The following is a 27,749-nucleotide window of genomic DNA, read 5'->3' as shown; positions in this document are numbered from 1 at the left end:
GGCGCAAAAAAGACTGCAACAGAAAGGCATTTGAAAAGGTGAAAAGAACTGTTTTATGTTACGAATTAAAGCAAGGTGGATTGAATATGATTTATTTGCGACAGATGCAGTGTTCCTTTTTGTTAAGCTGGGTTGTGAACCTAACTCTGTCTAATGAAGACCAGAAATGGTCATGGCTCCCAAAAGCACTGTTTTTCCGTTTTGGGAGTCGCTTTGAATGTTTTTTTGCGAACATTAATAGCAAACCATTTAAAGGATTGGACAGTATTAAATCGGAATTTTGGTCCGCTGTGTTGAAGGCATGGCTTGATAACAATCAAGTCGATAATGGTAATTCTGTATCGGGTTTGTTGTGGAACAACAAAGATATAATTTGTCAAGGTAACCCACTCTTTTTTGCGGATTGGATTAAAAGTGGTATAATGTATGTGAGCGATGTGTGTGAGAATGGACGTTTTGCTACCTACGAAGAAGTGTGTGAAAGAACTGGCTACACTGCAAATAGATTGCTTAAGTACAATGTTGTTCCTACAACTGTACATCTCCTTTTAAGAAATGTAGCTATAAACGATGTAAATTGTTCAGTCTGTGACATTCCGACCTTTTGTGAAAAAAAGTGAGATTCGTAAAAGAAATTCGAAAGATTCTCGTTGGAAACAAATACGGCCCACCCTGTTCAGAAGGATTTTGGAGAAGAAAGTTAGGATTTGAAATTGACGAAAAGAATTGGAACTTAGCAGTCACTGTCACTAGTGAAGCTCGATTACGTGTACTGCATTGGAAAATATTGCAAAACATTTATCCAACTAATATTTTATTGTGTAAAATGAAAGTGAAGGCTGATAAAAACTGTACATATTGTGAGGATGAACTTGATGTATTGGAGCATTTTTTCTTTGAATGCCCAACCGTGCTCAGGTTTTGGAAATATATTGAAATGTACATATTGTAGAAAACATTGGCGAAATAATTACGTTGAATGTTACAGATGTGCTTTTTGGCATAAAAAGTAACAGCAAAAATATGAAGAAGATTAATCATATTTTGTTAATCGCAAAGATGTGCGTAAGCATTAAAAAAAAAAAAAAACGATTCACGATTAACACTGGAAATTATTTTTAGAAATCATGTTGTTTTGAGATTTCGTTAGTCTGAAGTTTTGTTAATCAGAAACAAATTATTGTTTATTGTCTTTGATGTAAAGTAAAGACAGGCATATGTTTTGATGCGAATATTGTTTTTGAATAGATCAATATATGATGACATATGATCATTTTGATGCTACACATGTAGTCACGTGTATAGTTTCACGTATGACTATTTTTAGTTCTTTTGTATAATGTAGTATTTAACACAATGAGTTTTTGTGCACCGCATGTAAATGAGAAAGTATGTGTACAAACAGAAAACACACAGTTACCATGTTTGTTATCACGTATTTATTGATTGACTAAAACTTTGGGAAAAAACAAACTCGGATGGTTTTGGTTCTCCCGCTGAGCGCAATGTACTGGTCAAACTGGGTTGATAAAACAACTCGCATGGTATTGGTTCTCCCGCTGAGCGCAATGTACTTGTCAAACTGGGTTGAGAGAACAACTCGGATGGTTTTGGTTCTCCCGCTGAGCGCAATGTACTGGTCAAACTGGGTTGATAAAACAACTCGCATGGTATTGGTTCTCCCGCTGAGCGCAATGTACTGGTCAAACTGGGTTGAGAGAACAACCCGCAGGGTATTGGTTCACCCGCTGAGCGCAAGGTACTTGTCAAACTGGGTTGAGAGAACAACCCGCAGGGTATTGGTTCACCCGCTGAGCGCAAGGTACTTGTCAAACTGGGTCAGAGACTATAGAGTATACAGAGACGCTCCATACGGTGCTGAAAAGTGAGACCGGAAGCCCAGTGGCGCCACCACGCGGAAACATGGAACCACCTACTTTCTCTTTCCACAGCAGTGGTGATATCGTGCTGCACAAGCATGGTCGCGCCAACGCGAAAACGCAGTGGGGCATGGTGTTCGGCCATCAATTGCTCAAACGCATATGCCAAAGGCTTGAGGATGTTCAAATTTCCCAAGGAAGAGAGTAGGTGAGGATTGTTTCTTCAATTTTTCTCTCGTTAAATGTTGGAAAATCAGTAAAAGTTGTAGCGTCGAACTGCGTGTAGATCTATTCTACCGGAACAGTGAAAACACACAATGTACACACTACAGCCTCAAACCAGTCCAAGCTGTGCATGTTGGTACTAGTTTCACATGTATAAGATTTATTTCTCCTCTACTTTATCTCATTTCGGCATTCCAAGTCTGGAACTGATAGACTGATCTAGTGGCAATACGGTCGGTGATCGATTAGGGTAGACATATATGGCAATCCGTTTGTAAAGAAATTACGTTTTTTCCTGTTGATCTAAATAATAAATTATTTAACTAAATAATTCATTATATAGCTAAATAATTCATTATTTAACTAAATAATTTATTATTTACACAAAAGTAAAAAGTGTGATTGTTGTAATTAAAGAAATCTTTTATTTACTAAACAATTCATTATTTAATAAAAAGAATCCATTATTTACTATATAATGCATTATATACTATAGAATGCATTGTATACTATAGAATGCATTGTATACTATAGAATAGAATGCATTCTATAATATAGAATGCATTCTATGATATAGAATGCATTGTATACTATAGAATGCATTCTATAATATAGAATGCATTCTATACTATAGAATGCATTCTATAATATAGAATGCATTGTATACTATAGAAAGCATTCTATAATATAGAATGCATTCTATAATATAGAATGCATTCTATAATATAGAATGCATTCTATAACGTTACGAAACTACTCTCTGTGTCTCTGTCTCTCTATGTTTCTCTCTATCTCTCTCTCTCTCTCTCTCTCTCCCTCTCTCTCTCCCTCTCTCTCTCTCTCTCTTTCTCTCTATTCAATTAAACTGTGTCAGTGTCTCTGTCTCTCTCTGTCTCTGTCTGTCTGTCTGTCTCTCTCCCTCTCTCTCTCCGTTTCTCTCTCTCTGTTTCTGTCTCTCTCTGTCTCTCTGTGTGGCTCTCTCTCTCTCTCTCTCTGTGTCTCTGTCTCTCTCTCTGTTTCTCTCACTCTCCCTCTCTCTCTCTCTCTCTCCCTCTCTCTCTCTCTCTCCGTTTCTCTCTCTCTGTTTCTGTCTCTCTGTGTGTCTCTCTGTCTCTCTGTGTCTCTGTCTCTCTCTGTTTCTCTCTCCCTCTCTCTCTCCCTCTCTCTCTCTCTCTTCCTCTCTCTCTCTCTCCCTCTCTCTCTCTCCCTCTCTCTCTCTCTCTCGCTCTCTCTCTCTCTCTCTAGAGAGAGAGAGGGAGAGAGAGAGGGAGAGAGAAACAGAGAGAGACAGAGAGACAGGGAGAGAGACACACAGAGAGACAGAGAGAGACAGAAACAGAGAGAGAGAAACGGAGAGAGAGAGAGAGAGGGAGAGAGAGAGAGAGAGGGAGAGAGAGAGAAACAGAGAGACACAGAGAGACAGAGAGAGAGAGAGAGCCACACAGAGAGACAGAGAGAGACAGAAACAGAGAGAGAGAAACGGAGAGAGAGAGAGGGAGAGAGACAGACAGACAGACAGAGACAGAGAGAGACAGAGACAGAGAGAGACAGAGAGAGACAGAGACACTGACACAGTTTAATTGAATAGAGAGAAAGAGAGAGAGAGAGAGAGAGAGAGAGAGGGAGAGAGAGAGGGAGAGAGAGAGAGAGAAAGAGAAACATAGAGAGACAGAGACACAGAGAGTAGTTTCGTAACGTTATAGAATGCATTCTATATTATAGAATGCATTCTATATTATAGAATGCATTCTATAGTATACAATGCATTCTATATTATACAATGCATTCTATATTATACAATGCATTCTATATTATAGAATGCATTCTATAGTATACAATGCATTCTATATTATACAATGCATTCTATATTATACAATGCATTCTATATTATAGAATGCTTTCTATATTTAATGGATTTTTTTTTTATTAAATAATGAATTGTTTAGTAAACAAAAGATTTCTTTAATTACAACAATCACACTTTTTACTTTTGTGTAAATAATGAATTATTTAGTTAAATAATGAATTATTTAGCTATATAATGAATTATTTAGTTAAATAATTCATTATTTAGATCAACAGGAAAAAACGTAATTTCTTTACAAACGGATTGCCATAGACATAACCATCTCGTTTGATTGACACGGCCGTCGCGGAGTTATAGAGTAGATCTACAACGGCTTGCAGCTGCGAACGTTAGTATCATTTATCATGATTAATATTTTGATTGTAAATGACGGGCGTGAACATATATACAATGACATAATGACATTTGCACACAAATCAAATGAAATAAATCATAGTTCATACACGAACTAAGACATTACATTTCAAATAAAATATACCGTAGGCTTACATGAACTAAGACATAACAACACTACGTAGCCGAAATGCTTTGTACACCGTGATAAGCTGACAACTTTCGAACAATACCTTCATTCACAGATGTCAAAAGCATAGAAAACTTGTGTAAACTTGGGTTTCTATAAAACTTAGCAGGAATAAACTGGCATCGCAAATCACGAAGTGCGGGGCAACAAAGCACAAAATAAAACTCATCTTCTTTACTTTCCCTGGAAAAAAGGGGCATAACAACATATCCGCATCGTATCTCTTATATCGATTAACGTGCACAAATAGTTCTGTTATTCCACCTCGGAATCTTGCCGTAATAAGAGAGAGAGAGAGAGAGAGAGAGAGAGAGAGAGAGAGAGAGAGAGAGAGAGAGAGAGAGAGAGAGAGAGAGAGAGAGAGAGAGAGAGCTTTCTGAACAAGAAAGAAGCAACTGAAAAGAAATAAGAAAATCATCGATCGATCAAGATTCTTTAAAGTCAGCCGGTTTGGTCACAAGAATTACAGTTTTCCTTTCATGATAACTTCTTAGCTCCGTGTAATTGACAACCTATTTCAGTTTCGATGTGCTGGGACGACACCAAATTGACTAAATGCCTTAGTTACCGATTTAACCGGGAACTATTTCGTTAAACGATTTATTCCTGTCATATTTTCTCAGGCTTAACTGACCATGTATTCAGTATGTATTTGTATTTGATTAAAACACACAAAAATAACGACGGTTAGGTCGTGAAAAGAGACTGACTTGAATCATGTTTGCATAACTACAGCGATCCAGCGAATATTGCCCAAGAAAATGTGATTTAATTTTAATCTATACCATTTCTGCGGTGTTTTTATGGTCATTTAAAAAGGATGTTCACAAACAAACATATTTTTTCATCCAGTTACTTTTTGCAGCACTGTCAGCCGGACAGAACAGACAGTATGTTAATATAACCGTGATATAAACACAGCCGACAGCAGCCGCGAAACGCGAGTTTCCTTGTGCGGCAGGGTGTGGCTCTTTTCCCGCGCTGGGCTGGCCGGTCTCAATTTCGCACCGCAGCGCAAAGAAGGATGACGCGTCTCTGTATACGTAGAAGCTCGCATTTTTCATGATCCGCTAACTTCGACCATTATTTTTGATAATCACTGAGACTCGGCATGTAACCTCTACGTCTCTGACTGGGTTGAGAGAACAACTCGCATGGTATTTGTTCGCCCATTGAGCAATGACAAGATATACGCTATCCATTCAGACGTAAACCTGTCCACCCAGAACAAGACTAAGTGCACACGATGAAGATCCTGTAATCCATATCAGAGTTCGGTTGGTCATACACTACTCGTCATAAAAAAGCCTACACACATATATTTAGCTGCAGATCTTTGAGATGCGGCCAGTTACATTAAAACCAAGTGTATTACTAGAAAGGCAATTCATTCTCCTACCGTATGAAATAAAGAGTTTTATTAAACTGTAATAACCTTTTACAGTATAGTTGCAAACATTCGATTATATGCGTGCCAGTTCAGTCTTGGTATAATATGTCAAGATCCTGGCTACTTGCTATGGAGAGTTGATCTAATCAAATGTTTTTTTGTGGCTTTTACGAATTCATAAATTTAGTTCATACAAAATCCCCACTGGGCAGACAGCATTTCCCCCGAATATATTTGTAGCTTACACCTATCACAATCTGCAAAATACATCAAATACAATCGTTCAACTATGCAAAGGTGGCAGCCAGAATGATTAGTTTTTGAACGTGTGTATACTGGAGAATATATTATCCAATGTAACACGCTAAACAGATATGTAGTGATGATAACGTTCAAATATATGAAGATGAAAGTCGCTTGATCATTTCAATGCTTGTTATTCTCTCAGGTGCCAGGAGATTGGTTCCGTAAAACTCTCGCTTACTCCATTACACACGTCGTATGCATTTAGTGCGCTTACTTCCCTTTGGTTATTTGATGAAAACGTTCGTTCAAACGGAAAGAGGTGTGTCTGTAAGGTATCTTGTGTTGTGCTTCACGGAAACTCACCAGTCCAATAGCAATTCGGTCTTCCGGCGATAGGGGTACCCTGGCAAGTTATACCAAAATATCTATCGCGAGTTTGTCTGTTGAAAATGCTGCCCACGTAGTTTACAAATGAGTACGTATAGCAATCCACATGAAGAGGATCGTCAAGTGTGTTCCTCCAGCACTGGACACCGGGTAGAAGGAACAACACCACCATTGTTGTCAGTTGATAAGACTGTTGGGAGAAAAGAAGTCTGGTATCAGTGAGACAGAGACAGAGAGACAGACAGACAGAGAAAGAGAGAGAGAGAGACAGAGAGAGAGAGAGAGAGAGAAAGTGAGAGGCAGAGACAGACAGACAGAGAGAGAGAGACAGACAGAAAGAGAGAGAGGTACAGAGACAGAGAAAGAGACAGAGAAAGAGACAGAGAAAGAGAGAGAGAGAGACAAGACAAGACAAGACAAGACAAGACATGTCTTCCCAGGTTCCCCTCTGGATATTGTATGCATTTTTGAGAGGGAATTGTTATGTAGAAATGTTGTTTAAAATACATTTAGAAATAGTAATGTTAATGATATAGGTATATTTAAAGTAGAAACATTAATATAACAAGAGGCGAAGCCATCAAGGCTCACGTAAGAAATCGACAAACAGTAACACAAACTCAATCACTCCGTCACACATACACACACACACACACACACACACACACACACACACACACACACACACACACACACACACACACACACACACACACACACATACACACACACACACACACACAAATAGCATAGGTGAAACTGTGCAAGAAAGCGAGACACTAGATCTAGATCTATCTGTCTGCATGTAGCCTACTTACAGGGACACGACTGCCAACTAGTCTCGGCGCGCTCAAAATAATAATGACCGAGACGTCTAACCCTCTTACGTCATAATGTGACGTCTTCAAATGTTAGAGTTTCTACCACAGACATACACACGCACATACGCACGCACGCACGCACGCACGCACGCACGCACGAACAGACAGACAAAGTTACGATCGCATAGGCTACACTTACGTGAGCCAAAAAGCAGGGAAAAAAAGAAACAAGTCGCGTAAGGCGAAAATACAATATTTAGTCAAGTAGCTGTCGAACTCACAGAATGAAACTGAACGCAATGCAACGCAGCAAGACCGTATACTCGTGGTCCACCGCTCACGGCATAGGCAGTGAAATTGACAAGAAGAGCGGGGTAGTGGTTACGCTATGCTGCATAGCACGCTTTTCTGTACCTCTCTTCGTTTTAACTTTCTGAGCGTGTTTTTAATCCAAACATATCATATCTATATATTTTTGGAATCAGGAACCGACAAGGAATAAGATGAAAGTGTTTTTAAATTGATTTCGAAAAAAAAAATTGGATAATAATTTTTATATATTTAATTTTCAGAGCTTGTTTTTAATCCGAATATAACATATTTATATGTTTTTGGAATCAGCAAATGATGGAGAATAAGATAAACGTAAATTTGGATCGTTTTATAATTTTTTATTTTTTTTTACAATTTTCAGATTTTTAATGACCAAAGTCATTAATTAATTTTTAAGCCACCAAGCTGAAATGCAATACCGAACCCCGGGCTTCGTCGAAGAGTACTTGACCAAAATTTCAACCAATTTGGTTGAAAAATGAGGGCGTGACAGTGCCGCCTCAACTTTCACGAAAAGCCGGATATGACGTCATCAAAGACATTTATCAAAAAAATGAAAAAAACGTTCCGAGATTTCATACCCAGGAACTCTCATGTCAAATTTCATAAAGATCGGTCCTGTAGTTTAGTCTGAATCGCTCTACACACACACACACACACACACACACACGCACGCACACACACACATACGCACATACACCACGACCCTCGTTTCGATTCCCCCTCGATGTTAAAATATTTAGTCAAAACTTGACTAAATATAAAAAGATCAATGAAGAAGGATGCTCCCCGCCAACAAAAAAAAGAGAGAGAAAAAAAGAAAGAGGCAAAAAAGAAAGGGTTGAAGCAACCTGCATGCAACTGAGATAAATAAAAAAACAAGTCGCGTAAGGCGAAAATACAATATTTAGTCAAGTAGCTGTCGAACTAACAGAATGAAACGCAATGCCATTTTACTCGTAGCATCGTCAGGCCACCGCTCATGGCAAAGGCAGTGAAATTGACAAGAAGAGCGGGGTAGTAGTTGCGCTTAGAAGGATAGCACGCTTTTCTGTACCTCTCTTTGTTTTAACTTTCTGAGCGTGTTTTTAATCCAAACATATCATATCTATATGTTTTTGGAATCAGGAACCGACAAGGTATAAGATGAAAGTGTTTTTAAATTGATTTCGACAATTTAATTTTGATAATAATTTTTATATATTTAATTTTCAGAGCTTGTTTTTAATCCGAATATAACATATTTATATGTTTTTGGAATCAGCAAATGATGGAGAATAAGATAAACGTAAATTTGGATCGTTTTATAAATTTTTATTTTTTTTTACAATTTTCAGATTTTTAATGACCAAAGTCATTAATTAATTTTTAAGCCACCAAGCTGAAATGCAATACCGAACCCCGGGCTTCGTCGAAGAGTACTTGACCAAAATTTCAACCAATTTGGTTGAAAAATGAGGGCGTGACAGTGCCGCCTCAACTTTCACGAAAAGCCGGATATGACGTCATCAAAGACATTTATCAAAAAAATGAAAAAAACGTTCGGGGATTTCATACCCAGGAACTCTCATGTCAAATTTCATAAAGATCGGTCCAATAGTTTAGTCTGAATCGCTCTACACACACACACACACACACACACACACACACAGACACACGCACATACACCACGACCCTCGTTTCGATTCCCCCTCGATGTTAAAATATTTAGTCAAAACTTGACTAAATATAAAAAGACAAGATAAGACAATGTCTTTATCAACGAGGGTAATGGTGCTTTTTTACATCCAGCCCTCGCCCATGGGAAGGTTTAATCTAATGATTATACGTTTAAAAAATGTTAGAATATTAAAAGAGAAAGAGAGAGAGAGAGAGAGAGAGAGAGAGAGAGAGAGAGAGAGAGAGAGAGAGAGAGAGAGAGAGAGAGAGAGAGAGAGAGAGAGAGAACTCGAAATCGAAAACTTTATTACTGAGGGATGATAGCATTAGGTCCATATGGTCCTTTCTTACAGCTAGTCCCTACTATCATACACACAAGAAACGAAGAACAAGTATGAAGAATCACAACATAAATCAAAATAACACACAACCATGTATGGAAAAGTATAAAAATGGTGCTTGTTAATGGAAGCATACTACACAGTCACTGTCTCTTTCACGCATCTTCACACACACTCACACAAAATGTACACCGACTTAGTCGTTAGAGGGATGTTTTCGGAGCTGTCTTTTAAAAGAAGATAACTGACATGACTTGATATTTACAGAAAGTGAATTCCAAAGGAATCCACCAGAATAAGAAAAACTAGTTTTAAACAAATCAATGCGGGGCCATGGTAAGACAAGGTTATTTCGAGTGTTTGAATAATATGACGGGGATGATTTGACGAGTTGTGTAAGATATGTTGGGGTGTCCTGATAGACGACTTCATACATCAATGAACATTTATTTTTACAAAAGCGGCTTCTTTGAGCTTAACATCCCAATACTGTTCATCTTTTCCTTTGTAGAAAGAGATGGACTGGGCAGGACTAGTTTACCAGCTCTACGCTGAAGCGAGTTCAGCTTCTTCAAGTGAACCTCACTACATCCGTCCCATACTATGGAAGGGGATTCCCTATGGAAGCATATATATAATTAATATGGGGTTTTATGTGGGCATTGTAAAATAGTTTTCTTGTGTCCAGATTAATAATACTTTGCAACTTTGACAAAAGAAACAGGTTTTTAGCAATTGTCTTGCTGACTCCATTGATGTGAGTCTGCCATTTGAGATTATTATCAACAGTAAGTCCCAGTAAACGGTGCTCAGTTACTTGCTCAATGGAGTGCTCATTTAGGGACAGACTCAGAGTCATTTCTGAAAGTTGATGTTTTTGGCGAGCGCTGATTATCATTGGCTTTGTTTTAACTGGATTAATAGGCATACGATTTGCTTATGTCTCCTGAGAGAGAGAGAGAGAGAGAGAGAGAGAGAGAGAGAGAGAGAGAGAGAGAGAGAGAGAGAGAGAGAGAGAGAGAGAGAGAGAGAGAGAGAGAGAGAGAGAGAAAGAGAGACAGAGAGAGAGAGAGAGAGACAGGGAGAGAGAGAGATAGAAAGAGACAGAGACAGACAGAGAGAGAGAGAGAGACCGACAGAGAGAGAAAGACGGAGACAGAGGGACAGAGAGAGTGACATAAAGAAAGAGAGAGAGAGACAGAGAGAGACTGAGAGAAGGACACAGAGAGAGAGACACAGAGAGAGACAGAGACAGAAACAGACAGAGAGTGAGTCAGAGAGAGAGAGAAAGAGAGAGACAGAAAGAGAGAGAGACAGAGAGAGAAACAAAGAGAGAGAGAGAAAGACAGAGACAGAAAGAGAGAGAGACTGAGAGAGAGAGACTGAGACACAGAGAGAGGGAGAGAGAGAAAGACAGAGAGAGAGGAGAGATACAGAGAGAGACAGAAAGAGGGAGAGAGAGACAGACATTGAGAGAGGGAGAGAGAGAAAGACAGAGAGAGAGACAGACAGAGAGAGAGAGAGACAGAGAGAGGGACAGAGAGAGGGAGAGAGAGAGAGAGAGAGAGAGAGAGAGACAGACATAGAGACAGAGACAGGGAGAGATACATACAGAGACAGAGAGGAAGAGAGATAGACAGAGATAGACAGAGAGAGAGAAAGAGAGAGAGAGACAGAGACAGAGACAGAGACAGAGAGAGAATTGAATTGAATTATAATAATAATAATAATAATAATAATAACGGGCATTTATAAAGCGCCTTATCAGAAGTTCAAAGCGCGTGACAACAATACATGTATACAAAATTCATACAATCACTGTCAGATTCAGACAACACATCATGCACATCTCACATCCCCAGACTCTATACTAAGGAACTATCCGTAATGTTGTTGGAACAAGTGAGTTTTCAAATTGGACTTAAAAGATGAAAAGGATGGAGAGTGACGTAATTGAAAGGGGAGTGTGCACGTTAAAGATCCCACGATTGACAAAAGGGTCTTTCCTGGCAAAATTGCTTAGGCACAGTTAATAATTGTCTACCATACCCGTGTGACTTGGAATAAGGCCGTGAAAGGTAAATATGCGCCGACATGGCTGCAATCTACTGGCCGTATAAAATTTCATCTCACACGGCATCACTGCAGAGCGCCTAGAACTGTACCCACGGAATATGCGCGATATAAGCCTCATTGATTGATTGATTGATAACTGAGGTCCATAATACGAAAACGTGCGGAAGCCATGAGCCTTGCGTTTAAAGCGACCTTGACGGAGAAGTCGAGCATCATCAGAAGAACGAAGGGTGCGAGAGGGAGTGTAGAGGGAGACCAGTTCAGAACAAGAAATTCCTCCGAGATAGGAAAAACACCCCCGTCCTTACCATTCTCACTGCCACCAACTGAGAAGGCACTGCTAACAAGTGTGGTTAAAATAAGTTGATTGAGTGGACAAAGAGACAGGCGGAGAAAAAGACAAATCAATATAACTCTTTCTGTAACACCTACTGACCGCATTTTTTGTAAAAACCGTCTCATGTATATAATATAAAACATGCTCAGCACGTGTGGATTAAATAGAGCCGAATACCCGGCTTGAGTGGCGCACTGTACGCCGGCTTCGAATCATGGACCCGTCAAGCTTAGGTCCCTTCCAGACTCGTGGAATGGGAACAGCACGAACATGATTCAGGGGCCATAATGCCATTCCTGATCATATCATGTCGAGTCCCATACTTGTCGACGACGCCCTAGGTACCACATCACAAACAGAACTGTGCAATACACAGGTGTTTTCTACAGACACACTCAAACACACACACACACACAGAGAAGCCATATATATATATATATATCTATATCTATTGTATAAATATATAGAGATAGATGAGAGTGTATTTTTCGCGTGGCTATAAATTGATTCGACCTTTGCACTTTTACAGTGAGGACAACTTACGGGTCCAAGGAAAGCGTTCTGGACACTGCGATGACCTTCTAAAAATAATAACAGAACGCCGGGAATATCCGAAGATGCCTCTCATATCGTAGTGCACCATACGAAGGAAGGGAGGTAAACGCTGAAAACATGGAGAAGATAAGGAAGAGTTATGCGTAGTTGATCCCCCCAAAAAACCAAAATCCACCAATAACTCCCTAACCGTGTGTTTGACTGGTCCCAATTTTTGTAAGGACCGTCTCAGGAATGTATCGAACCTGTTCACCAAGTTTGGTGACGATCGGTCCGTTCATTCTTGAACTGTAGTTGATCCCCCCAAAAAACCAAAATCCACCAATAACTCCCTAACCGTGTGTTTGACTGGTCCCAATTTTTGTAAGGACCGTCTCAGGAATGTATCGAACCTGTTCACCAAGTTTGGTGACGATCGGTCCGTTCATTCTTGAACTGTAGTTGATCCCCCCAAAAAACCAAAATCCACCAATAACTCCCTAACCGTAAGTTTGACTGGTCCCAATTTTTGTAAGGACCGTCTCAGGAATGTATCAAACCTGTTCACCAAGTTTGGTGACGATCGGTCCGTTCATTCTTGAGATCTACTTGCGAACACAAACAAACACACAAACATACATACAAACAAACACACAAACAAACAAACAAACAAACAAACAAACACATCGACCGAAACCTATACACACCCCTATACCGGGGGTGTAAAGATAGGCAGGTGCCGATTCAGAGATGATATTGTAGCAGAAGCAGGCAGCTTTATACCTAATACGTTCAGATACAGGAAGCCAGTGAAGTTCTTTCATGAGAGGAGTGCAGGGTTGTCGATGCTGTGCTCTGAAAATGAGACGTGCAGCAGAGTGTTGTACTTTTTGCAAGGGTTGGAGAGTGGAGTCAGAGCAGCCTATGAGAAGGGAGTTGCAGTAATCTAATCTGGACAGAATGCAGGATGTAACGAGAGTTTTAGTGGCATCAACAGTGAGAAATTTTCTTCTGATCTCAAAGTAACATGTCTGACAGACTTTTTTGATGTGTTGTTTCATTGAGAGGTGGGAGTCCATGATGAACCCAAGATTCCTAGCACTATCAGAGAGAGAAATGTCACTAGAACCTACTGTGATGGAGGCTGGAAGGGAAGTGGTCGAAGAGGAAGCTCCAGAGAAAAGAAGAAATTCAGTCTTGTCATCATTTAACTTGAGCATGTTGTTTGTCATCCATGATTTAATATCTGAAGTGCAGTTTTGGAGAGTGTGCGTCACCGCTTGGATTTCTGTAGGCTTGCATGCTTGTTGGAGTTGTGTGTCGTCTGCAAAGAGGTAGTGATTGACTGCGTGTTGCTTGATGACGGCAGAGAGAGGAGTGGTGTATAGTACAAATAAAACTGGGCCTAGAACTGATCCCTGGGGAACGCCGAAACAGAGAGGAGATGGAGGAGATGAGAGATTATTGACAGACACATACTGACTACGGCCCCGTAGATATGAACTAAACCAGTGAAGAGCGGTAGAGTGAACGCCAAAAACAGATTCGAGACGAGAGAGCAGAACAGAGTGATCGATCGTATCGAACGCAGCAATTAAATTGAACTTTATTTTACAAGGATTATGATTTAAGGCTACGCTTTTTCTTTTAATCTGGCCTTAGGACACACAGACACACAATGATAAAATATGGAAATTAAAAAGTTAACAACAAAAAGAGGTGGGAAAAATTAAGCAGGAGATGATAATGATGACGATGATGAAGATAATGACTATGAGATGATGATGATGATGATGATAATGATGATTATGATGATGATGATGATGATGACGATGATGAAGAGCATACACATGTAGTTATTCACAAAATCAAATGCATAATATGCAGGCTATTATGCGTCCAAGCTAGTAACAATGGAACATGCTGCTTAGTTAGTTAGTTAGCTGTTGCTTTTCGGGTCCAGCGGACCATAATAGGCCAAATCAGGACCCCGGAACATGCAGCAATATGTTCAGAATATACAATGCATATCATAATCATTGACATTATATTATCTGTGGTAAATCAAACGCGTTGAACTACTCGGACATGAAGTGGTATTTTACACATTTTTTCAAAACTTTTAATGACTTTAAGTGCTTGAAAAATAATGGCAGTCAGTTCCAGACTGATGTACCAGAACAAAGGAAAGACTGGTCTTAAATAGGTCAATTCGTGGAATTGGTGGGATCAAGTTGACAGACCCATATCTGATGGTAGCTCTTTTAAATAGGGATGTAATGTAAATCGGCACTTTGCCATGATACAATTTATGCATGAAAATGGCTTTGTTTAACTTAATATGCTTCTCCAGAGGAAGAAAGTTAAGCATTTCTAATTGCATATCTGTTGAGGCATTTTCCTTTTTGATGAGTTTAGCCGAGCGACGGTAGAGAGAGTCTAACTTCTTCAAGTGGACATCACTGCTGCCATCCCAGAGCATCGAAACATACTTAATGTGAAGCATTACATGAGCATGGTGGAACATTTCCAGAGTCTTTCTGTCAGTAAATTGCTTTAACTTGGGTAGGAGGAAAATATTCTTGGCTACTTTTTTTCAAATGTGCTGTAATTGTGCCTGCCACTTGAATTCATAATCAATAATTACCCCCAAAACGCGATGTTGTTGAACTTGTTCAATTGATTGCGTACGATTTAGTTTTAGATTTAGTAAGATTTAGTTTGAGTGGAGAAATCTGGTGTTTTTGTCTGGGTGCAATTACCACACTTTTTGTTTTTTACTGGATGGACAAGCATAGCATTGGCAAGTGCTACACCAGTTATTAACATCGTTCAGAGCTGTTTGAAGGGAGGACTCTATTTCTGGAACAGATTTTCCACTTGAATGAAGAGAAGAGTCGTCAGCAAAAAAATCACTTCTTACTCTACTATCAGAAATATGCAGTGGCAGATCATTGATATACAGACAGAACAAGATCGGCCCAAGCATTGAACATTGAGGCACCCAACATTTCACAGCCTCCTCAGTAGATCTTTTACAGTTTAGGGCAGTATATTGAGTTATGTCCTTTAAATAGGATGCACATAAATTACACACTGAACTGTTTCTGATGTACAACTGTAATTTCTGCAATAAAATAAAACAAGTCGCGTAAGGCGAAAATACAACATTTAGTCAAGTAGCTGTCGAACTCACAGAATGAAACTGAACGCAATGCCATTTTTCAGCAAGACCGTATACTCGTAGCATCGTCAGTCCACCGCTCATGGAGTCATGGCAAAGGCAGTGAAATTGACAAGAAGAGCGGGGTAGTAGTTGCGCTAAGAAGGATAGCACGTTTTTTCTGTACCTCTCTTTGTTTTAACTTTCTGAGCGTGTTTTTAATCCAAACATATCATATCTATACTGTTCAAAAAAAGAAACGCATAGCTTGTAATATTTGGTTAATTTAGTTATATGGCTACAAGGATATCCACCAAACTGCAGAAAATGTTTATCTGGTCGTCGACCTTTCGTCCATTGCCACAAGTGAGCTCTGCACGTGACGCATGCGTTATCAGTGGCTACAATGTCAAAATTGCTCATTTGGCATGACCACTCGTCATGCTTCAGTGTAATCTCGTGAAACTCGGGGAATATTGAGCTCTCACCATGTCTTCCAAAACCCATAAAAGCGGATTGTTCGCCACAAAGAAATCAGACGACAATTCAGCGACGAAAGATGGCCCGATTGAGCAGAGAAGACCGCCAAATTGCATTGGGTCGTTTACAAGCAGGCCAAAGTCAAAGTGCAATCGCCAGGCACTTCCACGTGTCCCAGAGCACCATCAGTAGACTGTGGGTCAGGTTTCAAGCCACTGGCTCCGTTGCTGACTTGCCACGAGCGGGAAGACCAAGGGCGACAACTGCTGCTCACGACCGCTTCATACGGCTCCGCCACCTCCGGAATCGTTTCCTGTCGGCCTCATCTTCTGTCCAGGCTCTCCCCGGGCCACACCGATTATCGGACCAGACCGTGCGGAACCGCCTGCATGAAGCTGGTTTGAGAGCTCGCAGACCTCACAGAGGAGCTGTCCTTACCCGCCGCCATCGCCAGAACCGAGTGCAGTGGGGCAACCAGCACCTTCGCTGGACCGTCCGGAATCACTGGAGACACGTGTGGTTCAGCGACGAGTCCTACTTCCTGCTCCAGCGACATGATGGTCGGAGGAGGGTCTACCGGAGAGTAAACGAACGTTACGCGCCCAACTGTGTGGATGAGGCACCCGTTCATGGTGGTGGAGGCGTCATGGTGTGGGGGGCGATCAATACCGCTGGAAGGAGCACCCTGGTGCACGTCCAAGGGCGCATAACTGCCCAGCGATACGTGGAGGAAATTCTGCGCCCACACGCCCTTCCTCTTCTGGCTGACCAGGATGCCATATTCCAGCAGGACAACGCTCGCCCGCACACAGCACGACTCACCACCCAGTTCCTCACCGACCACCATGTCCAGGTGCTTCCCTGGCCATCCATGTCGCCAGACATGAACCCGATAGAACACCTCTGGGATGAATTGGACAGACGTGTGCGCAGGCGAGAAGAAGCGCCGGCAAATCACCGCGATCTATTGCAGGCACTTCAGGAGGAGTGGGACACCATCCCACAGCAAGATATCCGGCATCTGATCCAGTCCATGCCCAGAAGGTGCCGGGCAGTTGTTGCTGCTCAAGGCAGTCACACCCCCTACTGACTTGACAGCCTCGGCACCCAATCGTATTGATTGACTGATTGATTTGAAGATGCAAATGAACTGTGTGTGCATTCAACTGTGTCCATACCAAATTTCAAACAAATAATCTAAATATTGGATTTTCTGTTAATGTTTTCGAAAAATAAAACAAATTTGGCAAGTAGCAACTATGCGTTTCTTTTTTTGAACAGTATATATGTTTTTGGAATCAGGAACCGACAAGGAATAAGATGAAAGTGTTTTTAAATTGATTTCGACAATTTAATTTTGATAATAATTTTTATATATTTAATTTTCAGAGCTTGTTTTTAATCCAAATATAGCATATTTATATGTTTTTGGAATCAGAAAATGATGGAAAATAAGGTGAACGTAAATTTGGATCGTTTTTTAATTTTTTTTTTTTTTTTACAATTTTCCGATTTTTAATGACCAAAGTCATTAATTAATTTTTAAGCCACCAAGCTGAAATGCAATACCGAAGTCCGGGCTTCGTCGAACATTACTTGACCAAAATTTCAACCAATTTGGTTTAACAATGAGAGCGTGACAGTGCCGCCTCAACTTTCACGAAAAGCCGGATATGACGTCATCAAAGACATTTATCAAAAAAATGAAGAAAACGTTCGGGGATATCAATCCCAGGAACTCTCATGTAAAATTTCATAAAGATCGGTCCAGTAGTTTGGTCTGAATCGCTCTACACACACACACACACACACACACACAGACAGACACACACACACACACACACACACACACACACACACACACACACACACACACACACACATACACCACGACCCTCGTCTCGATTCCCCCCTCTACGTTAAAATATTTAGTCAAAACTTGACTAAATATAATGATCAACAAGATCAAATGCTTTTTTTTAAAGTCGAGAAACACAGCACCACTGATTTCAGATTGGTTTATAGCAGACAACCAGGTGTCGCACAGTGTGGTAAGGGCGCTGTGGCAAGAATGATTTGTCTGAAAACCAGATTGAAATTGGTGGAAAAGGTTTTTGCTTTCTATGTACTCGAGCAAATGTTTTTTCCAATGGTTTGGATAAAATGGGTTGCAAAAAAGGGGTCTAAAATTATTTGTGTCGGATAAATTTCCGCCTTTATGGAGTGGAATGACTTTTGCTCTCTTTAATAAACTAGGTACAGTATTTTGCTTTATGCACAGATTATAAACATAAGTGAGTGGTTCCACAATATATGGTTGAGCTAATTTGGCCAAATAAGGAGGAATCTTGTCAGGAACCGTGGACTTTTTATTCTCAAGGCCTTCTAGCGCCTTACCTACCTCATGCACTGCTATGTCCGGAATACCCCCCGCGGGCTAGGGGGAGTCCCATATTGGTTGGGACGAGAAAGAATTTACCCGATGCTACCCAGCATGTCGTAAGAGGCGACTAACGGTTCTGTTTCTCCTTTTACCCTTGTTAAGTGTTTCTTGTATAGAATATAGTCAATGTTTGTAAAGATTTTAGTCAAGCAGTATGTAAGAAATGTTAAGTCCTTTGTACTGGAAACTTGCATTCTCCCAGTAAGGTCATATATTGTACTACGTTGCAAGCCCCTGGAGCAATGTTTTGATTAGTGCTTTTGTGAACAAGAAACAATTAACAAGTGGCTCTATCCCATCTCCCCCCTTTCCCCTATCCCATCTCCCCCCTTTCCCCGTCGCGATATAACCTTGAATGGTTGAAAACGACGTTAAACACCAAATAAAGAAAGAAAGAAAATGTCCAGAATGGTGAACAAATCTTCTGAGAGAGAGAGAGAGAGAGAGAGAGAGAGAGAGAGAGAGAGAGAGAGAGAGAGAGAGAGAGAGAGAGAGAGAGAGAGAGAGAGACAGAGAGACAGAGACAGAGACAGAGACAGAGACAGAGAGAGAGAGAGAGAGAGAGAAGCAGACAGATCAAATCAAATCAAATCAAATTTTATTTTACGAGGGTTGTGGCATAAGCAATATAAACGAGCTTCTTTTCAACCAGCCCTCGCCCAGATAGGGACTATTCTAATCTTAAATACATATATATATACTGTTCAAAAAAAGAAACGCATAGCTTGTAATATTTGGTTAATTTAGTTATATGGCTACAAGGATATCCACCAAACTGCAGAAAATGTTTATCTGGTCGTCGACCTTTCGTCCATTGCCACAAGTGAGCTCTGCACGTGACGCATGCGTTATCAGTGGCTACAATGTCAAAATTGCTCATTTGGCATGACCACTCGTCATGCTTCAGTGTAATCTCGTGAAACTCGGGGAATATTGAGCTCTCACCATGTCTTCCAAAACCCATAAAAGCGGATTGTTCGCCACAAAGAAATCAGACGACAATTCAGCGACGAAAGATGGCCCGATTGAGCAGAGAAGACCGCCAAATTGCATTGGGTCGTTTACAAGCAGGCCAAAGTCAAAGTGCAATCGCCAGGCACTTCCACGTGTCCCAGAGCACCATCAGTAGACTGTGGGTCAGGTTTCAAGCCACTGGCTCCGTTGCTGACTTGCCACGAGCGGGAAGACCAAGGGCGACAACTGCTGCTCACGACCGCTTCATACGGCTCCGCCACCTCCGGAATCGTTTCCTGTCGGCCTCATCTTCTGTCCAGGCTCTCCCCGGGCCACACCGATTATCGGACCAGACCGTGCGGAACCGCCTGCATGAAGCTGGTTTGAGAGCTCGCAGACCTCACAGAGGAGCTGTCCTCACCCGCCGCCATCGCCAGAACCGAGTGCAGTGGGGCAACCAGCACCTTCGCTGGACCGTCCGGAATCACTGGAGACACGTGTGGTTCAGCGACGAGTCCTACTTCCTGCTCCAGCGACATGATGGTCGGAGGAGGGTCTACCGGAGAGTAAACGAACGTTACGCGCCCAACTGTGTGGATGAGGCACCCGTTCATGGTGGTGGAGGCGTCATGGTGTGGGGGGCGATCAATACCGCTGGAAGGAGCACCCTGGTGCACGTCCAAGGGCGCATAACTGCCCAGCGATACGTGGAGGAAATTCTGCGCCCACACGCCCTTCCTCTTCTGGCTGACCAGGATGCCATATTCCAGCAGGACAACGCTCGCCCGCACACAGCACGACTCACCACCCAGTTCCTCACCGACCACCATGTCCAGGTGCTTCCCTGGCCATCCATGTCGCCAGACATGAACCCGATAGAACACCTCTGGGATGAATTGGACAGACGTGTGCGCAGGCGAGAAGAAGCGCCGGCAAATCACCGCGATCTATTGCAGGCACTTCAGGAGGAGTAGGACACCATCCCACAGCAAGATATCCGGCATCTGATCCAATCCATGCCCAGAAGGTGCCGGGCAGTTGTTGCTGCTCAAGGCAATCACACCCCCTACTGACTTGACAGCCTCGGCACCCAATCGTATTGATTGACTGATTGATTTGAAGATGCAAATGAACTGTGTGTGCATTCAACTGTGTCCATACCAAATTTCAAACAAATAATCTAAATATTGGATTTTCTGTTAATTTTTTCGAAAAATAAAACAAATTTGGCAAGTAGCAACTATGCGTTTCTTTTTTTGAACAGTATATATACAAACGTAAAACAATTACAAAAGATAAGTATGACAGTAAAAAAAAAAGAAAAAAAAAAGAAAAGAAAAAAAGGCAGAAAAACTATTCACATGGCTATATATATACACGTTGTAGGCTACACATACATTCTTGCGTTATGAAACACTGATGCTTTATGGACAAATATGATCAATATGAAAATAATCAGAGAGAGAGAGAGAGAGAGAGACAGAGACAGAGACAGAGAGAGAGGGTGAGGGAGAGAGACAGAAAGAGAGAGAGAGAAAGAGAGAGAGACAGAGAGAGTGAGAGAAAGAGAGAGAGAGAAAGACAAAGAGAGAGAGAGAGAGAGCGATAGACAAAGACAGAGAGGAGAAGAGAGAGAGACAGACAGAGAGAGGGAGACAGAGAGAGAGGCAGAGACAGAGAGAGAGAGAGAGATAGACAGACAGAGAGACAGACAGGCAGAGAGAGAGAGAGAGAGAGAGAGAGAAAGAGAGAGAGAGAAAGAGACAGAGAGAGAGAGGAAGAGAGCGAGAGAGAGAGAGAGAGAGAGACAGACAGAGAAAGAGAGAGAAATACAGAGAGAGAGAGGGAGAGAGAGAAAGACAGACAGAGATAGAGAGATAGAGGGAGAGACACAGAGAGAGGCAGATTCAGACAGAGAGAAAGAGAGACAGAGAGATAGAGAGAGAAAGAAAGACAGATAGAGGGAGAGAGAGTGAAAGACAGATACAGAGAGAGAGACACAAAGAGAGAGAGGAAGAGAGAGAGAGAGACAGAGAGAGACAGAGAGAGGCAGAGACAGACAGAGAGAGAGAAAGATAGAGAGACAGAGACAGAGAGAGTGAAAGAGAGAAAGAGAAAATGACACTGAACATTCTTTATTTTTCGAGGGCAACAAGAATAAGCATTGATTAGCTTCTTTTTGCATCTGGCCCTCGCTCTTAAGAGGGACGTATCTACTTTTCTACAACGAAGAGGACAATTGTTTTACTACCAAGACCAGACACGTATCACAGCGAAATCTAGCCCCGAGGAGGACCATTGTTTTACTACGAAGACCAGACACGTATCATAAAGACATCTAGTCCCGATGAGGACTATTGTTTTACTACCAAGACCAGACACGTATCATAGACACATCTAGTCCCGAGGAGGACCATTGTTGTACTACCAAGACAAGACACGTATCACAGAGACATCTAGCCCTTAGGAGGACCATTGTTTTACTACCAAGACCAGACACGTATCATAGAGACCTCTTATCCCGAGGAGGACCATTGATTTACTACCAAGACCAGACACGTATCCCAGAGACATCTAGTCCCGAGGAGGACCATTGTTTTACTACCAAGACCAGACACGTATCCCAGAGACATCTATAGTCCCGAGGAGGACCATTGATTTACTACCAAGACCAGACACGTATCCCAGAGACATCTAGTCCCGAGGAGGACCATTGTTTTACTACCAAGACCAGACACGTATCATAGAGACATCTAGTCCCGAGGAGGACCATTGTTTTACTACCAAGACCAGACATGTATCATAGAGACATCTAGTCCCGAGGAGGACCATTGTTTTACTACCAAGACCAGACATGTATCATAGAGACATCTAGTCCCGAGGAGGACCATTGATTTACTACCAAGACCAGACACGTATCCCAGAGACATCTAGTCCCGAGGAGGACCATTGTTTTACTACCAAGACCAGACACGTATCCCAGAGACATCTATAGTCCCAAGGAGGACCATTGTTGTACTACCAAGACCAGACACGTATCATAGAGACATCTAGTCCCGAGGAGGACCATTGTTTTACTACCAAGACCAGACACGTATCATAGAGACTGTCACGTTTCAACATATCACTAAAGGCGATTATGAAACGGTTAGTTACTACTAACTAACTAACCACACCACGACCCACTCTCGCAGTCATACAATTTAATAGAGACAACAAAAGTATAAGTTTCAGACGCCTGTTTATGTAAAAACTCGCCACCTCCCTCGAGACTTCACTCAAAATATGTTCTTTTTACGTTCTCAAAACGTGAAAACCAATGGTCACTGACAAAATGCCAGTTAGAATAGAAAATTATAGTAACACGCTGATCCCGTGTAAAGATAAGAAAATACGACTGTTCTTCTCCAAAAGTCTAGTTCATGCAGGTGTCACACACCCCACGTCGTCCCTACTCGAGTATAATCACAGATAACATAAAAGACAACGGTGGTCAATGGGGTGCATAAGACATGGTGCACTTAGCTTTCTTTCGCCACTGGGTGGACGTCCTGTAATTAGTCTTTTAGCCTCCACAACTGCTCCGTCGAATGAAGTGCTGGTTAGCGTAGTGACGAAGCAGGGAACTGTGGAGGCATCAGGCGCCGCACCCAGTCGCTGGTTAGCCGGTTCGCTGGTTAGCTGGTTAGCCGGTTCGCTGGTTAGCCGGTGTGCTGGTTAGCGTGGTCCCCCAAAAGGCAGCCGAACAGAAGTTAGGAAAACGAAGGCTGCAAACAGAAAAGCATCGGTGCACTAAACATGTCAGCTACCCCTCACCCTCCACCTTTAAACATGTCATCTTTACATATCTCATCGAGCACGTGGGCCTGCACAAAATTAATGGACTTTCCACAACAACAAAACAGCCGTCTTTTCGTCTTTCTCTCCCTATCTGCAAAAACCATATACAGATTAGTATTTTAGCGTCACAGAGAGCAAATTATGCGCTAACCTGGAGAGAACAACAGAGAGTATTTCATTCCACAAACACAGACTCGTCAACAGCGTTAAATAATGATTTATTACCTCAAACAGCCTATGAATGTAGCACTCTCATGGAAGCAAAACCCGCTTCCTCCCTGGAATGGCCTCTGTTCGTCAACAGTGACAACAACATCCAGAAACCCCTTGTCGAATACTTATGCGAAGCCCATCGCACGACGAAGGAAAGATTTGACGACTCGTCCTCAGCAAAACATGTAGCAGTGAGAAGGTGATAACTTGTTGAAGATACTCTAGAGTGCCGAATACTCTATTCGGTGAAAACCATCATACTCTATAGACCCCTGTATCGATCCTTCTTCTACGGCCGCTGGGTGTCAAGTGCCCCGTTACCGTGTCTCAGACAGACAACCTTGAGAATAACACGTGACTAACCTTGTCACATAACAAGTTCAGCTATCGACAATTCTGCCTCGCCAAGCAAAATTATCCCCGTGAAAAGCGTGCAACACGAAACATCCGTGGTCGTCCTGCGCTGTCAGCAAAAACCACATCCGGTGAAAACAGAAAACAGACGCTTTCTGTCGCACTGGATCAAGAGAGGGCACCCCACCGAGTGACCTTTTCTTGATCCCTGTCACCTAATCGTGACAGAGACATCTAGTCCCGAGGAGGACCATTGTTTTACTACCAAGACCAGACACGTATCACAGAGACATCTAGCCCTTAGGAGGACCATTGTTTTACTACCAAGACCAGACACGTATCATAGAGACATCTAGCCCTTAGGAGGACCATTGTTTTACTACCAAGACCAGACACGTATCACAGAGACATCTAGCCCTTAGGAGGACCATTGTTTTACTACCAAGACCAGACACGTATCATAGAGAAATCTAGTCCCGAGGAGTGTTACGGATGAAATTTCAGGTAAGTGTGTGTGTGTATGGAAAATATGCGTGCTCTACTCTGTTTACTGTCTACTGTTACTCGCACACAACACTCAGACAAAGCACAAAGACAAAACACTCTCAATGCCCTTTGCCCTCGTACCTGTAATGAATCATCAACACAACAATACAAATATGTTATTTCTCATGCATTCTACAGATCACGTTCATTCATATATAAGAAGAATAATATCTTAACACACGTCGGAGAACAACTGTCTCACGTTAGATGAATGTTCCTGTTCCACACAATTCTGCTAATGTTTACAGTTCCTGTTTTCTACAGTGTCATGTTACGCACATCACGTGTCGCGTAATACTTAAATTGACGACGTCTACGTCTCACACAATCTTCTCGCCGATTATGGTTCTTCGGTGGCAGTTCACACTTTCAGTGACTCCACAATCTTCTGATTAAGTTCCTTCGGTGGCAGTTCACTCGTACAGTAACTCCACAAACTTAACGGGTACATACCCGGGATACATACCACCCACGCAATACCGCTCGTGGTGGCTATGGGGTGCGGCTCCACCCAGTTCCCAGTACTCCAGCGTTGCTACAACCCTGCGCTCTCAAACATCAATTCGTAGCGCCAAGGAGGGGATGCCCATCTCTCTCTCTCTCCCGTTGTCAAGTGGTCCCACCCATCACTCCGACCGGGGTGCTGCGTAAAAAGTTTAGGCTACCATAAGTCTCAATTCTTAGCTAAACTTTTCTACGAAATAATACTGCTATTCTTTCTTAATACTGTTCAACTATCCGTCCACTAACTTATGCGGATATTTTATTTACACCAGCTCATTTACAAGTAACTTCATTACCAAAAGAACATACGACCTTCCTTTTCAAAATGGCTGACACAGCGGCTCACGCTTTTCCAGCCCAATTTACAACATGACTCTTCCAGTCATTTCACCAGTCAATATTACTGAGCAAAATACAATTCAATAAATACCTGTATCTTTACAGCCTAGAACCACCCATGGTTCGTCCGCCACACTAGTCTTTCGGTGTTAGACCACAGTGTTCGGGGAGCAGCGTTATCGCCCAAACGCGGAGACATCAAAACACGTCTGTCTTCCTTGACTGTCAAATACGCTCTCACCTTTCACACGCCACGAAGCTAACCTTATTTCCTCCTATTGGCCAAAGCAGCCAATGGAAATACGCCTTACAGAACTAGGCCACGCCGTGAAGTCGTGCTACTTCAAGTATGGCAAGCCAATCTGTACACACTTGTTTAAACCATCTAATACTGAATTATGTACAATCCATTTGTCACAAGGAGGACCATTGTTTTACTACGAAGACCAGACACGTATTATAGAGACATCTAGTCCCGAGGAGGACCATTGTTTTACTACCAAGACCAGACACGTATCATAGAGACATCTAGTCCCGAGGAGGACCATTGTTTTACTACGAAGACCAAACATGTATCATAAAGACATCTAGTCCCGATGAGGACCATTGTTTTACTACCAAGACCAGACACGTATCATAGAGACCTCTTATCCCGAGGAGGACCATTGATTTACTACCAAGACCAGACACGTATCCCAGAGACATCTAGTTCCGAGGAGGACCATTGTTTTACTACCAAGACCAGACATGTATCATAGAGACATCTAGTCCCGAGGAGGACCATTGTTTTACTACGAAGACAAGACACGTATCACAGAGAAATCTAGTCCCGAGGAGGACCATTGTTGTACTACCAAGACAAGACACGGATCACAGAGACATCTAGTCCCGAGGAGGACCATTGTTTTACTACGAAGACCAGACATGTATCATAGAGAAATCTAGTCCCGAGGAGGACCATTGTTGTACTACCAAGACAAGACACGTATCACAGAGAAATCTAGTCCCGAGGAGGACCATTGTTTTACTACGAAGACCAGACACGTATCATAGAGACATCTAGTCCCGAGGAGGACCATTGTTTTACTACGAAGACCAGACACGTATCATAGAAAAATCTAGTCTCGAGGAGGACCATTGTTTTGCTACCAAGACCAGACACGTATCACAGAGACATCTAGTCCCGAGGAGGACCATTGTTGTACTACCAAGACAAGACACGTATCACAGAGACATCTAGTCCCGAGGAGGACCATTGTTTTACTACGAAGACCAGACACGTATCATAGAAAAATCTAGTCTCGAGGAGGACCATTGTTTTGCTACCAAGACCAGACACGTATCACAGAGACATCTAGTTCGGAGGAGGACCATTGTTGTACTAACAAGACCAGACACGTATCATAGAGACATCTAGCCCTTAGGAGGACCATTGTTTTACTACCAAGACCAGACACGTATCATAGAGACATCTAGTCCCAAGGAGGACCATTGTTTTACTACGAAGACCAGACATGTATCATAGAGACATCTAGTCCCGATGAGGACTATTGTTTTACTACCAAGACCAGACACGTATCATAGACACATCTAGTCCCGAGGAGGACCATTGTTGTACTACCAAGACAAGACACGTATCACAGAGACATCTAGCCCTTTGGAGGACCATTGTTTTACTACGAAGACCAGACACGTATCATAGAGACATCTAGTCCCGAGGAGGACCATTGTTTTACTACCAAGACCAGACACGTATCATAGAGACCTCTTATCCCGAGGAGGACCATTGATTTACTGCCAAGACCAGACACGTATCCCAGAGACATCTAGTTCCGAGGAGGACCTTTGTATTACTACGAAGACCAGACATGTATCAAAGAGACATCTAGTCCCGAGGAGGACCATTGTTTTACTACCAAGACCAGACAGGTATCACAGAGACATCTAGCCCTTAGGAGGACCATTGTTTTACTACCAAGACCAGACACGTATCATAGAGACATCTAGTCCCGAGGAGGACTATTGTTTTACTACGAAGACCAGACACGTATCATAGACACATCTAGTCCCGAGGAGGACCATTGTTTTACTACCAAGACCAGACACGTATCATAGAGACATCTAGTCCCGATGAGGACCATTGTTTTACTACCAAGACCAGACACGTATCATAGAGACCTCTTATCCCGAGGAGGACCATTGATTTACTACCAAGACCAGACACGTATCCCAGAGACATCTAGTTCCGAGGAGGACCTTTGTTTTACTACCAAGACCAGACATGTATCATATAA

General features: G+C 42.1%; 1 long non-coding RNA gene across 2 annotated transcripts in view; it reads right to left on the bottom strand.

Annotated features, from left to right (window-relative positions):
• The window catches only part of LOC138973783 (uncharacterized), a 75,534-nt gene that overhangs the window by 46,734 nt on the left and 1,051 nt on the right, over window positions 1-27,749 (bottom strand). For both annotated transcript variants that reach the window (XR_011458158.1, XR_011458157.1), the window contains exon 2: window positions 6,495-6,708. This is a non-coding gene — a long non-coding RNA (uncharacterized lncRNA). The remainder of the gene's footprint in view (window positions 1-6,494; window positions 6,709-27,749) is intronic.

Source organism: Littorina saxatilis, linkage group LG8 (genome assembly GCF_037325665.1).
Source record: "Littorina saxatilis isolate snail1 linkage group LG8, US_GU_Lsax_2.0, whole genome shotgun sequence".
Taxonomy (NCBI): domain Eukaryota; kingdom Metazoa; phylum Mollusca; class Gastropoda; order Littorinimorpha; family Littorinidae; genus Littorina; species Littorina saxatilis.
Note: the sequence above shows the minus strand (reverse complement) of the source record. Positions and strands in the feature narration are given on the sequence as shown.